Source organism: Lissotriton vulgaris, chromosome 12 (assembly GCF_964263255.1).
Source record: "Lissotriton vulgaris chromosome 12, aLisVul1.2, whole genome shotgun sequence".
In the NCBI taxonomy this organism is placed as follows: domain Eukaryota; kingdom Metazoa; phylum Chordata; class Amphibia; order Caudata; family Salamandridae; genus Lissotriton; species Lissotriton vulgaris.
The window spans coordinates 133,395,618-133,410,556 of NC_141700.1; positions in this window are offsets into that span (position 1 = coordinate 133,395,618).

The window sequence follows — 14,939 nt, forward strand, 5'->3', positions numbered from 1 at the left end:
TGTCTGTATTTAGGCATTAATTTGGTACTAATGAGGCGAAAGCTTTGCCCAAACAGTGCTAGTATGTGTGAAAATGAAAAAATAATAAGTAATACTATCTCAAATGTTCTGCTTTTGATCACATAATTTGGCATTTCTTGCCACTTAATTAAATCAACCCTGCCGCATAATTTGGTCCTCCACTGCCACATAATTCCCATGGCCCCGACTATAGTAACAAAGGAGCAGGCTGTAGTTTAGGTGGATAGCTTAGGACGATGCGAGGGTAGGGGAAAGGTGGTCAGTGATTCATGAACGCCCCCCTACCATTAGAACAGTTTGTTGTTTACATAATCAAATGTACAGATATGTATTGTATTGTAATGTAATTGCAATTATATAGTGCTTACTACCCTGACAAGGGGTCACAGCGCTTTTTCGGTGAGTAGCATGCTACTCTGGAACCCATAAAGGATTAATGGTGAATTAGTGAAGGGAAATATGAAATTAATTTGAACGGTGGATATGGTAGTTTTTTGGATTGAAAAGATTAGTGGAGGATAGAAGAGATGTAATCTAAATGGAAATAATTTCCACAGTGAGCAGCTATCCATATAGACTGCCATGGATCCAGCCCCTCTGTTCCTACCCGAGGCGTGTAGTATTTTCAGGCCTAGTCTATTTGGAAACACAACCACACGTCGTCTGTTCACACCCATTCACACCTCTCCGGAGACGACAGTGGGTCGCAGACCTGCTGAAACATGAGGCATTTTATAGACACGAAACAAAGAAACAGTGCAGAACAGCCACAGCTAAATATGCGGTTAGGAAACCGGCTGGAACACCAGCGCCCTCTTTCCTTAGAAAATCAGGCTTTCTAGCGTTTTCTTGATTGTATTGTCAGGTTTTATTCAAGATGTCAGTCGCTTCCATCTCCACCTCGAACACCTCCCAGTGACCTCATTCTGTGAGTACTGCTCTCTTTTAATAGGTCTCCTTCCCTACCTCCAGGGCGTTAAGTGGGCCGGGTCTCACCGGGTCTGAGCACCGGCAGATTTTTAAAGGGGGCCTCTAAACTGGTCTCCATTGGGCTCTGTTTTGTGCTCTGGCACAGGCGGTCCGTTTTTCCCGGACTGCAGTAACAGCAGGCACATGGATGTGCGCTGCTCACACTGCTCACTTCTCACTAGTGGAGAAGTTATGGCATGACGTCATGCCAGGTGAGCGTTGTAGGGGAAGGGAACCCCTTTAAAGAGTCCTTTTCTCTCTGGATTTCCCTTCTCTTTTTGAAACTCAGGAGCAGCAACATTGTCTGGTGTCACTAGGGCTTTAAGTGGAAGCTTTTTCAATATTATATGCAAGCCATAGTTGCTGCTTATTTATCTAATGCAACTAACAACCATTGACAAAGGCAATAGTCCTGACTTGCTGTAGGTTTGATGTTACTTGTTGTATCATATATCTGGATGCAATGACAGAAACAGAAAAATACAAGTCGGGCGACACACTAGGCTAAGCACAGATTTTTTAGTTTACGTATTTTTAAGTCACGTCCTTAATTACATTGGCCACGCCCCTTTGAGAGACCCTCTAGTTTTTTCATCCCACTTAAAGCCCTGCCTACCTCTCATCTGTCCCCAGTCACTGCAGCTTTCATTTACACCTGCCGTCTGGACCCACCCGCACTTCTCTGCAGTCCATACCACCCGCACCCTTGTCCTGCCCGTATACCCAGCAGCTCCTGCTCCACCCTGTAATCTCTACCCTTCCCCTCCACTGCTTCCATGTCTGCATCTTTCCCCTGCACTCCACCCCCGCGCTCCTCTTCACCCCTCCCCCATCCCTCCCGCCTGCAGTAGCCCCAGCCCTTTGCTCTCCATCCCTCGCTCTCTCTTGAACTCCTCACTGCACCAGTCTCAGCAGCTCTGACCTACGGCTGATCAGACAAAGGAAAACACACCCAGGCGCAGCTTGTTCTGGATTTGAAAGGAGCACACACTGCCCTGAATAAATCTCAGAACAACAAGGGCCACATTCTGTTGACCTTCTCTGCGCAGGGCACTTAAACTCACGGTAAGGTTTACGCCAACTCGTGGCTCCTTTCCTGCTCCATCCTTTGCAGGGATGAGGTAACTAAGGGGCCGATTTTGTCCGCCCGCCATCGCAGCTGCGAAAGAGACCGCCCGCCATAGGTGCGGCGGTCCCGCAATACGAATGATACTGTATTTTTACATTGCGGCGGGCAGCAGCACCCGCCACAATGTAAAAATACATGTTTCGCATTTGAATGGACAAAGTGACAAGCATCGTGCGGTGCCTGCTTCCTTGTACATGCAAATGCAGGGGGGTACCATACACACCCCACATGCAGCACCCCACCCCCCAGGCCCGCAACAGGCCCCCAAAGGCATTCCTCGCCTGTATTTTTGCGTCGGGATCTCCACCGAAAAAGAAAGGCATCGTAAGGCCCACAGCGGTGGCTGCACGGCACCGCTGCCATTGCCCCATTGTACCGTGTCCCGCAAGGCGGACGGAAAAGGACGGCCTTGCGGGACCACGGCGGACGGTCTTTCCGTCTGCCGCTGTACTATTCCCATTCCCACCGCTATCCTAATTTGGTGGTGGGAATATTCAGGCTGATGGCGGGCGGTCCGCCACGGCCGGCGGTCCTCACTGCCGGCCCGGCGGTGGCGGACTGCCCGTCATCGTAATCGGCCCCTATGTTATCGTCAGATCTTGTCATTTTATTCTGTAGGGCTCTCACCTGCTTGGGGGCTCCTGGTTGAAGCACAGGCATGGAATAGGCAACAGGGGGTGCGGGGGCAACACCGGGGAGAGGAACACTTCACCAACCCGAATCACGATGAAACAACTAACCTCAAAACGACTCGTCTCGCTTCACAGTCACCCTTTTCGCTCCCAATTAACGCACAATGTCAGCGCTCCTTGGCTGGAGTAGCTGTGCGCACAATAAATTAATATAACATAACGTAACATAACATTTTTTACAATGACATGATTATTCTTATATTTTTGCTTTCAAAAAACGACCTTTGTGTTTTATGTTAAAGCAAGCATGTCATTAGAATATAAGTGCGGTTAAAAGTAAAACATTCAGTTGCTAGTGAATATGCATTCACAAAATTGAAAAAGAACAGTTGTATTTAAAAAAATCCGTTTTAAAGCGCTGTAGAGAAATTTCGAGTTGAGCCCTATTAAAATCCTATAAAAACTGTCTTATGTCCCGATGGCCCACCTTGTGGATTCCTCGGCTCATTTACAGGTGGGCACCACAGTGCTTCTAAAGGCAAAGTCCCAGCCAGCTCTTCCATCAGAACCACCCCCAGGGTGTGCGAGCCGCTGCCATTCTGAGAGTGAACCCTCCATGTTTTTTGCATGCCAATGGCCCTCAATGAAATGCATGAAAAAAGCAACCAAGACCCCGACACGCTGGTAGACAATTCCCAAGAGCCAAGGACACCAATTCGTTATTTTTCAAAAACAACCCCCACTTTGGAAAAAATGCTGCCAGTGCCATCATGCCACCACAGCATGGCAGACTGGTTGGCAGTGTGGGTTTTTTGTTGTTGCCTAAACCGCACCTGGTTAACTAGTGAAAGGAAGGTCGGCGCAAAAAAACTCAATTTGTGCAGCGATTTTTAACTGTGGCAGGAAGGCCGCAGCTGGCCTGGCGAGGGACTACCTACCACCCCTCGTTGGTGAAAATCCCTCAGAGATATAAAATCCCTCCTTTATTAGATTAAACAAAAAGAGTGCCAGGCTTCCCTCCACCATTTTCTCCTTCCTTCACCCTCACTCATGTCCCATACAAAGAATAAATGGATGATGCCTCCGTAACCAATACATTTCCATCTTGGAGAGTGGGGTGTAAACATCACTCCAGGACGCCCCATTTTTCGGTAAAAGCGTGCTTCATAATATTTCATTTATTCATTTGTTCATCCATTCACTCAGCAACTAGACTGGTAACCATCAATTTTGATGGATTTCTGTTTCTCTGTTTTTTTTTTACAGTTCACAACCTCTCCTCTTTAAAACCCTGTCCTGTAATCTGACATTGCCACCCATCTCACCAACCATTCACCTGAAACCACATAGCCCCCACTAATGATCACACCTACCTGGCATTCAAATATCACCAAGTAACTAGTGTAAATGCATGCAATTTTTTCTTGAGAGCACACGTCTAATCGCGGTAACCAGCAATAACCACTCCACTTATCAAACGTGAAAAGTGAGCCTACGAAGGAGATAAGAGGCATAAAGAGTATCTGCCAATTTCATTTTTAAAGGTCATTCATATGCTAAAATATCTTCGTTAACATCTCTATTTCATATGTAAAAATAACATTTGTAAGCCAACAATATTGGGCCATTTGTTAATCAAGGATTCTGCAATGCATTTTTGCCACTTTTTTGGCTTTTGTGAGACTCTTTCTCCAATATAGGTGCTGTGGCAAAGTTTGTTTGCAAACTCTGCATCTGTTTTGTATTACACAAACAGCAAAATAGGCGTGCCCTCCTTTTTGCAGCAGTGCAGAGATTCTTTAGAATATTTTCAGTTGTGCAATAGCCTTGGGGGAACAAGCAACAAGGAAAAGAAAAGCATTCGAGGGAAAGATTGCGCCTAGTTCTAGCTCAATAGCCCGAAATCTATAAAAGCGATGGTTACAACTTGGCAGAAACAAGAGGGATGTGGTAACAACCAGAGCTGCTGACTTTGGAGCTGGGGAACCAGGTTCGAGTCTCAGCGCCGGCTCAACATCCTGTGATTCTGGGCAAATCACTTGATCTCCCCATGCCTAACAAAAATGAATGTGACCTTGTGTAACATCACTGGTGCTCATGTAAAGCCTCTAATTCCTTCGGGTCGAGTTTGTGCTATATAAAACTGCAAAAAAAGGGAAAAAAAGCGAAGAGGATCCTGCAAGAAGGCCCGAAGAGCACCAGCAGTACCAAATCCCCCCTGCCACGTTGCCATACTAATTATACAGAAGAAACAAAAGACTCCCCTGTGCACTGCAAATCCCCTGGCATCAGAAAGCAGACATGTCTCAACCACAAGGCTTCCAGACAAAGAAGGGAGGCCATAGATCTGGAAATGGGGAGTCTACGTCCTTATGGGATTAGACAAAAATGCATAAGTAGCTTTAACCTACCACACAAGAGTGGGGGTGGGGAGTTCTGACGGTATGCATACCTTCAGGTGCTGGTGTGAAAACACCAACCACCTTAGCTCCCCAGACATAACAAGCAGGGAAGACACGGCTCTGTGGTAGTGGTGGCCCGCGAACATACAGAGGGTTGGAATGAATGCTGTCCTTTGAAAAATTGAAGATACACGTGGGTAGAATGTATCCATTTAGGAATAAAGGCAGGCCGATTAAAAACACACACACAAACACACACGTACGGACATGCCTGTAAGAATTTTGAGGACAAGACATCTAAAAGCGCGTAATTTACAAAAAATCTTTTTACTATTGGTTTGCTTTCTAAAATTTCTAAAATGGGTCAATCCAATTAGCTACTGTTGCAAGGTGAAAGTATTAAGTGGTATGGCAGGGGTGCATTACCATGCAATGCTAGCACAGTACACAAAGAGGGACCCAGTGTACTCTCTCATACACCTTCTCTCAGTCCTGGTAGAGTGGCAAAGAGCAGGCAGGTTGCTTAGAGGAAACCGTGCTAAGCATTTTACATCACCAACATGGACGATAAGTAACTGACATGGCTCGAGAGAAATCTGACACCAATTTATAAAAATAGCTCAGATTTTTATATATTTTTAGGCACTAAAACAAAGTAGATACATACAGGATAACCGGAGTGATCAATTTTAAAGCATTAAATAAATTAGTACTTTTCAATGTGAAATTATTAAAGTTGCAGACAATGGGAAAAGCACATATATGCAATCAGTTACTTAGAGAGTGAGTTCAACAGAACCCACTCAGAGTTAAGGTCTCTTGAATCCCTAGACCAGTTCACAACAGCTAGCACCAGTTTACCTAGCACAGGGAGTGGGGTGAAGGGCTGCACTTTAGCTGTCATACAGAGCTGTCAATCAGCCTCGCAGTATTGGAACGGCTACCTTAGCAAAAAGATACTTGGGGACTAGTTGACAAAAACCCTTTGGAACTTAAGCAAGGAGCTGGCCCTGGACCAGGAGTCTCCTAGTAGATCCAATCTACTTGGCTCGGGGGACTCTGGTGCAGAGGTGTTATTGGCTACCGTGGTGCTGAACTGGATCCGTAGCCAGATGAGCTGGCAGGCATGTCACGAGAGGGTGAAAACAGATCCAATATCTCTATGATGGAGCAATAAATAAATCAGTACTTTTCAAAGTACAAGCATTAAAGTTGCAGTCACTGGGAAAAGCACATATATGAAATCAGTTACTTAGAGAGTGAGTTCAATGGAACCCATTCAGAGTTAAGGTCTTGTGAGTCTCTAGACCAGTGCACAACTGGAGCACAATTTTACCCGGGGAGCAGGGTGCAGTGGTGCACTTTAGTTGTCAAACAGAGCTGTCAATCAGACTTGTGGTGTTGAAGTGGTTACCTTAGCAAAAAGGTACTGGCAGGACAAGTTGAGAAAAACCATTTAGAACATAAGCAAAGAGCGTATCCTGGACCAGGAGTCTCCAAGCAGATCCAATATACCTGGCTCGGTGACTCGGGTGCAGAGGTGCTCCTGGCTATCTATGGTGCTGAACTGGATCTGCGGCCAGAGGAGCTACCAAGCGTTCCAAGAGAGGGTTAAAACAGATGCAAGATTCTTTACGATGGAGCCACAGGGGTGGTTGGTCATTCATGCAGAATATTCTCTTCTCCTGAAGTGATGAGTAAAGCAGTTTGTAGTTGGGCTGACCACCAACAAGACTTGGTACCTGCAAGCACTCAAGTTGAGAAAATCTTTATCCAGAGCACCAGGGGAACAATGTAGAAAGATGCGCCTTGCTGAAGGTCGGGACTACAGTTCCCAGACACCACCTGTCCAAGAACTTTGAGCGGCCATGCCAGACAGCTCGGGGAACAGCACTTCAAGGTTGAGGACTTTGCGGGTTTGCGCCTGCCAACTGCAGGGGACTAGTTCCTCTAGCCCAAGGAAGTTCTCGTGAAGTCCTAACTTTGCAGAGGGGTTCGCCTTCTTTTTGGAACTGACCTTTTGCCTTGGTCAATTCAAAATCATGCAGGCACAGGGTGGCTGCCACAGGCACAGAGCTTAGAGCATCTCTTCGCGGAATCTGCCTTGTAGTGGAAACGGGTCTTTTCTTGGTATCACATTGAATCTAAGGTTCTAGTGTCTGGGGTGCCCCTTAAATCTTGAATTTAGGGGGGGTTATTGGGTGTGAGGACTAGTATCCAATGGGCATCTAGTCCTGCGGCTAATCCACACCAGTAATGACGACATCCTGTGAGTATATGTCACTAACAATTGTCAGTAGTTGTCAACAATTGTGTAGTAACCCTGGGCGAAGTACTACGCTACGCTCGCGTAGTTTGTGAACTTTGCGCTACTTCGCACTATGCGAATACCACGTAGCACAGTGCAAACAAACGTAGTATAGCGGTCATTTTATGCTTGCTTGCAGACTTCAATGTCAAGTTGGCGACCGCGAGCGAGCAAAATTACATCGCGGCAAGACTTTTTCCTCGTTGGCAATCAGCAACATCAAGTTGCCGATCGCAAACGTGGAAAATAAACCTCCCGGCGCAGGGAGGTCAGGTTTCTCATCGCAATTGGTCGCGTTTGCTCACGACCGCTCGCGATGAGAAACTACCAGTCTGCGTTGAGAAAGCTGCCGCTCGAGTAGAAATCTACTCGAGCGGCAGAAAACGACCGCTTGCACTGTGCAAGATGCGGTTTGCACTGATTGCACAGTGCGGACAAGCACCCGGCACTGTGCAATCATTGCGAACAGTGCACTACGCAGTGCACGTAGCTACGCGTAGCTTGCGTAGTGCAAAGTGCACTTCGCATAGCTACGCATAGCTCTACTACGCGAACTACGCCCAGGGTTAATTTTTAGCCTAAAATCAAGATGACGAGAAACATCCTCCTGTACACCTCAGCTGCTACACCCGAGAGTCAGCCTAGTGGAGATGGATGCCTCCTGTACAGCTAATTTCCTGCCTGCTGGCAAAAAGCAGTGCCTGGGGCAAGAGCAGACTTTTGTCCTCGGGTGGGGGACAAGTTCCTTTGTCCAGTGGCACCAGTGAAGCCTTTGAGTCTCACAGTCATCCGGTCTGGATAGAGGTGCCTGCTCCTGTTCACAGAGGTCTTTTTCTCAGGCCTCTGGGAACAGCATGCACTCCCCAGCATGAGTTCAGACTTCTGTCTTGGTGGCAAACGTGTGAAAAAGCCTGCCAAAGCACGAGAACACTGGGTTAACTTGGTAGACACTGTATAAAGTGCCACCTAGGTACATGCTGTTTAAACCTTGACACTACCATTGTGTCATGGGTTAAAAAGCATGGTGTTTGACACCTAACATGAAAGAAATCGGCTGGGCCATCATGAAACTGGACATATAGGTAATGCCAAATGCCAGCCCATGTTATCCTATGGACTGCCGGTCACTTGCGGTAAAACTATGTTTAGGATGCTACTACTGGGCAATATATACATGCACATATATTTCCACACATTTAATTTAATGCACCCAGCCTCCTGGGCTATAGGAGGCTTGCCTTAGGGTGACTGATATACATTAAATGCAGTGAGGTGACCCTGTCACACAATGTGTGTGCAGAACCGAACTCGAGCAGGCAAGCTGCTCCTGCAGGGCTGAGATGGCAGACCTGCAGCCTTTGGTTTTACTTGGGTTACTCTGGGTGATACAAGACATGCTGCAGCCCCGGTACCCCTTTTATGGTTCCCTGACAGAATATAGAGGAAACGAATATAGAAGAAAAACCATCTAGGAAAAAATATAGAATACAATAATATCGACTGCCTATACTTAAAAAGGTAAGTACAAAAATATTGAAGATAAAATATTGTTTACAATAATATGGTTGTATTAAATATCGATTTTAAAATATATATAGTTTAAAATATATATAATAAACAATACTAACATTAATTTCTAAAAAATAAACACACGCACACATCTATAGATGAACATACATATATAAATAAACTAATTATTTAAATATTAATATAATTTACACATTTTTATATAATATCATATTATCACAAATATATGTATACATATTTAAATATACCAAAAAACATAAAACATTAAAAAAGAAAAACAATGTAATTTAAATAAAAAGTAAACATTTTTCAAATTTGAATTATAAATAATTTACATCAACATATATAGACTTTTTAAAATATTTTTATTATTATAATAAATCAAACACATAATTATCTAAATGTCAACATTAAGGGTCCGATTTCAATTCGGGAAATAGCCGTACGGAGCTATTTCCCCGTACGATTCGTATGGAGAACCATACCCGTACGTATGACCTGGTACAATGTGTACCCAAAGCTGTTCTCCGTACGAATCATACCGCAGCCCCTACAACTCACTGATCCGTACGAATAGCATTCGAAACACGCAGTACGCGATGTCCGTACGGATCGAAGCTGTATTTTCCTATCCAGCAAGTACGAATCGTATCGACAACACTCCGTTACTCCTCTTTTACTACGGGAGCTTAAAACATTGGTAAAAGGAGATTTTGCCTTGAAATGCGTATGAAACGGACCCCCCGGGTACTGTGCGTACACCCCTGGATTTCAGGGGTACGGTGCGTATGTCCCTGTGCGTACACCCCAATAATGTTGGCATACGGCACGTAGGGGTACGGTTCGTACCCCCCAAGGCCGTAGGTGTACGGTGCGTACACCCCGTGCGTATACCACTTGCGTTTAGGGGTACGCGCGTATGTGAATGTGTGGCTGTCCGTACGAATTAAATATACGCGACGTGTTCTGTACAAATTGCGTATTCATTACCCGGTCCGGATCGTACTTGGCGGGTCGTACGGCATGTTTATAAATCATATGGTTCACTGTGAGGGTCTAATTCATATGGATTTAGCCTTGTTTTTCGTACAGTTCGCACGGATTTGGACATATTTCTATCCTACGGATCGTACTACGCAATTCAGACGGATTTATACGATTCGGACGGAAACAGCTTCGAATACGAATCGTCGTATGGATTCGTTACCTGAATCGGAATCCACCCCTACATAAATAACTCATTATTACAATATATACATATACATTTCCCCCTACATTGAATAAAAACTTTTTTATACTAAATAAATCTAAAAATAAGTACTCTCACCTAACAACACAACAATAGAAAACATATTTACATCACACAAAAATAAGACTGACTAATCTAACTACAATAAATATAAAATTGATTTAAATATAACATTGGAAAATATTACTATTTACTATTCCCAGTACAATTAACACAACAATAAATATTATAATTAGCAAACAAAAAATAATAATAATATTCTCACTCCAGTCAGTGCAATGGTAAGGAAAGTGTTGGATTGCAGAGGGGTAAAATGGACTACTCCCAATCCAGTCAGTGAAACATTAACAACAAGCAACATATCTTAAACAAAATGTAAATAATTTTAAAACAGTAAATACATGAAAAATATGTTGAATACAAAATAGAAATATATTTAGTATTAAACATTTTAAATTATTTATCTTCCGACCCCATACTCCTACAAGACCCACAACCCACATCTAAATGTAAAAAAGTCACTTCCACAATTAACATAACTATTTATCAATTAAACAAATATTATTTATGAAAATCGAAATATAAATTCATTGATTAATTACTTCCTGCCCTTTACCTCTACAGCCTCACAACCCACATATACAAAAAAAATACACAATTACTATAATTAAATATTAATTAACTAATTATTATTAACAACTACTTATTAATTAATTAAAAGCCAATTGCTTCCCACCCTTTACCCCTATAACCCAATGACCCACACCTAAAAAAATAATTAAACAATGAACATACATATTTATCAATTCATTAATTATTATTAATTAGCAACTAATAATTAGTTAAAAATAAATGACTTTCCACCCTTTACCCCTATAACCCCACAACACAAACCCCCAAAATTAATTACACAGTTAACATAATTAATTACCAATTAATGAATTATTATTAATTACCAAATAATTAATATTTATTTAAAAACAAATTACTTTTCACCCTTTAATACTATAAACGCCACAACCCCCAAAAAACATTTACATGAAAAAAATGTATAGCAATTAACAAAACTAAATATCAATTAAATAAATAATATTATATAAAAAAATAATCATTAATTTATTGTAATTAAATTACTTTCCATCCTATATCCCTATGAACCCCAAACCCGCTACAGAACTAAAAAACACAAAATAATAATAATAATTAAAAAATAATCATTAATTTGTTATAATTAAATTACTTCCCACCCTGTACCTCTATAAACCCACAACCTCACTACAGAACTAAAAAACACAAAATGTAATAACAGTTCATAACTACTAAAAATGTAACTGATATAGTAAGAAACATAAATAATAATTAAACAAAAAAATAATTTTGTATACATTTAAAATGTATACTACAAACATGACAATAATTAAAAAACGATATTTTGAACAAATATATTTTTACAAACAATATTAATGACGTCTATATTTTAAAAATCTATATTACTTACCTTCAAATTGATATTCTTGACAGCGATATTCTTGCACTTGATATTTCCATTCCACAATATTCATCACTCGATATTATTGTAGTGCAATTTTTTTTCCTTGCTATTCTTTCTCATTACCCCTTTTACATCCCTGCCCTGGGTATCACTGGTACCATATACTAGGGCCTTACAGGGGTGTAAAAGTACTTGTCAATTGGGCGTACCAATTCACATTTATAGTTTATGGAAAAGAGCAATGGTGCTGGGTCTGGTTAGCAGGGACCAGCATACTTTAAGATAAAATACCACAGCATTTAGCAGTTAAAATGGGGGCCCAAAAGTGTGTGGGGCAACTGCAAGCAGCCCAGGTTACTACAACTACTACTACTCACATCCTACAAAATGCTATTCACTAATCTGCGGGCAGATGTTATTATTTATGAATCAATAATTTAATTGATTCATTATTTAATACACATTGGACTTGATGAGCAAACGTGCTGTAATATTTTATTAAGTTTAGGTTACTAATAAATATTTAAATAATTTTACATTTATATTTTTTATTATATATATATTTTTAAAGATTAATACACTTTTATATTTTTTCCAATACTTTCCCAAAGGGAGATTTCCATCAATGTGCATAAAGTTACTAGTAATAATGTTACACTCCAAAATCCTGTCGTAGGAGGCTCCACCAGGGGGGGAGACATGTAGATCTACTCTCGTAAATAGTGAACGGCAAAAATTGTAGGCTTACATCTAGGTGTAGTAGTAAATGTACATGTGAATACATCTGCATGTGTATATTTACCTTTGGGAGTAGGCTCCATCAACTGCAATTAATCTAATCTCTCCACAAGAAAAGTGGAGAGAGTTAGAATTTGTGAACAGGTGTCAAACACTATAAAGGTCTCTCAAACAACTTCTTACTTGGGGCATCTTTAAGTAGATTGACACAACTCGCAGTAGGATACTAATTTCTACAACAGAAGATTTCCAGGTTTTGATTTGTAGGATACAATACATAAGAATGTGTGTTGAAGAGGGCTTGGGAGAAACAAACCATACTTTTGTTTGGCATAAATAAATATGTACAGGGGTGTTAAGGGTTGTTTCACAAAGACCGGAGGCATACAAGATTTTAACGCTAAGCACTACCTATGTAAACGATACCGAGGAATATTTAAGACATGGGAATGGTGCCATCCACAGAGGGCCAGTGTCGGACATCTGCTAAAAATCTCTATCAAAACATCAGTAAGTACATTCTTTTGATACATGAAGAGAATTACTGAGTATCACTCAGCGGACTGTGGGGTAGTAATAGTCATACTTGCATTCATATAGCAGAGAGTTTTAAAGTCTTAGGAGTACCAAGAAGTAATGGGGAGGAACAGCCAATCAAATAAAGAATAAAGGGTTCAGGCTAGTCAAAAACCTACAAAAGCAAAAGTAAAGAAGCATTTGCAATGCCATAGGCCTCGCATTACTGAAATTGTAGCTATTGGTATTGCAAATTATAATGTTTCTTTGATTTTGATTTTTTGTGAACAAATATCCCAGCAGTAGCATAAGTAATAAAAGAAAATCAGTGAAGAAAGGAAAGGGTGCAGTACTATGGGCTGTTACTAGCTGTTCCTATTGAGTTGAAAAGGGCCTTTTTAATAGCTATATAAGGTTCTGCTCCCTTAATACAATTATAAAGTGAAAGAATGCAGCTGAGCATATGTTTCTATTTGTTTTTATTGAAAGTTAGATTTTGTTAGCTTGCATTAAAAAAATGCACTATTAGAATATACAACAATGGCGCATTTTTAAAACTCAAGCTACAATAATCCAATTTAAAAAAAAATTGAAAAATATACTTAGCTGCAATATTTCTCTTTATAATTGCATTAAGGACGCAGTACCTTATTTGGCTAATAGAGGTCCCTTTACAACTCCACAGGGACACCTTGTAAGAGCCTATGGTACTGCCAGTTTTTCTTTCTTTGTATCTTTTATTTTATTTTATTACTTGTCTTTTATTTTATTTTATTACTTATGCTACTGCTGGGATATATCTCTAGAAAAAAAAAATGTACAAACATTGCCATTGTCATTTCCAATGCAAAAAGCTCTAACTTTCAGTAATGCGAGGCCTATTGCATCAACTACGAAAAATGTATTTTGTTGCAGGAGAGCGTGTCATGGCTGCAACAGGAGGTAGGAGAAAGTCATTTCAGAAAATAGTGCTCACAGAATGTAAATGAGACATACCGAGTAACAACACATGTAACAAGGGCAGTTCTCATGGAAGGTTACAACAAAAGTAAAGGAGGTACTAAGGAGGGCCTGTTTAAGAATTAAAAGCCACAATTTAACTGACATAGCAGGCTCCGAGACTGAAGGAAAGCGTAGTGTGATATTTTCTTGAGATGACAAGGGTCCCGCCGGATTGCTGGTTATAAACCCACTGGACTACTCACTCCATGCGCCAGTGGGTGGCTATTCTTAATTCAAGCTCCAGTTGGCATGAAGCAGCTCAGTTAGCAACTTTATACCAGCCAGCGAGAGTGCGGCAGATCAGCTTGGGGCTCTGGACAAATCATCCTGTGTCATGTAGTATGCAGCTACATGACATCCACTGAGAAAACCCAACAAGTCAAATGACAGCCACCGTTCAACCAGACAGCCAGACAAGCAGATGGAATTTAAAAGTATGTCCAATGCAGTGCTTCCAGACAGCTTGGCCTGTGTAGAGCCAGTGGGGCCACACACATTTCTAGTCCCAAAGAAATATGAGCTACTATACCAACTAAATACTTGGTACAGTTCTACAAGTTTAGCCAAGTACAACACAGACACACTTGTTGTTGGACCAATAGGGCACAGCCCACCAACATAACTGACTGCCACACGCTTCAAGGCTCTACAAAGAAGAATGGCATGGTGGCGGGGGACTTTTAGGTCACATCTGTATAACAACAGCTCTGATCAATACCGTGTTTAACCCCTTGCATGCTGATGACGGCCCCCATCCGTCATGCACTACGGCGCTCGTGTGCTGATGACGGCTGGGGGCCGTCATAAACCCGCCCACTCGTGATTTTTTCACACAGGCGCAGAATCGCGGCCGCATGCAAGGGGTTAAAGATGGCTCCTATTGGTTTAATCAAGGGCACCTGTATAGCTCTATCCGGTCAGAGTTTCCAGGGAGTTGTTGCTGGGTGCGTTTGG